Here is a 680-nt window from a genome sequence, read left to right on the forward strand (position 1 = left end):
AGATCATTTTGATGCAAGGTGGACCATCAAAGGGTTGCCTGGCGGGATGTACTAAGAGGAGCAGCAAGAATGCTCACTGGAAACAATAGGATACAACTGAAGGTGCACAGGAGATAATAGGAGCTCCTGATCGTTTGTTTCAATATATACCTGTTGCTTCTCTTTATGGGCCTTAGAAAAGGGGGACTGACCTTTGGCCAGTCACCGTCTTTCAGCCTACCTCACAGGGTTGTGAGGCAAAAATGTAAAGGGAGAAAGCATGTACACCACCTTGGAGAAAAGCTGGGCTATAACTACATAAATGAAGATGCCATGAAGCTCCCTGGGCCAGTCACTGCCTCTCAGCCAACCTCCCTCGCAGGCTTGTTGGGGAGATTTAATGAGGAGCAGGAGAACCACGTGCGCCACCTCGAGCTCCTTCGAGAAAAAGGGGGCATGTAGATGCAATAAGGAAATCTGGTACGGGCTTGTTATCCGATAAAGAGACAAAAAGCTCTCTCTCCAGCGCCTTCAAAAAGCAGCGCGATCCCTTTCCTCTCCTCGGCTGCTTCTGACCGCCCCTTCTGCTGAGAAGTTGCCTCGGAGTTAAAGGCAACACCCGTCGATGTGCAAAGGGGAGGGGGGCAGAGGGGCGAGGGAGGGGAGGCTGAGCAGCTCGGGCCCGTCTCTCTCCGCCTAGG

The sequence above is a fragment of the Podarcis tiliguerta genome (assembly GCF_965153285.1).
Source record: "Podarcis tiliguerta genome assembly, chromosome: 4".
Classification (NCBI taxonomy): Eukaryota; Metazoa; Chordata; class Lepidosauria; order Squamata; family Lacertidae; genus Podarcis; species Podarcis tiliguerta.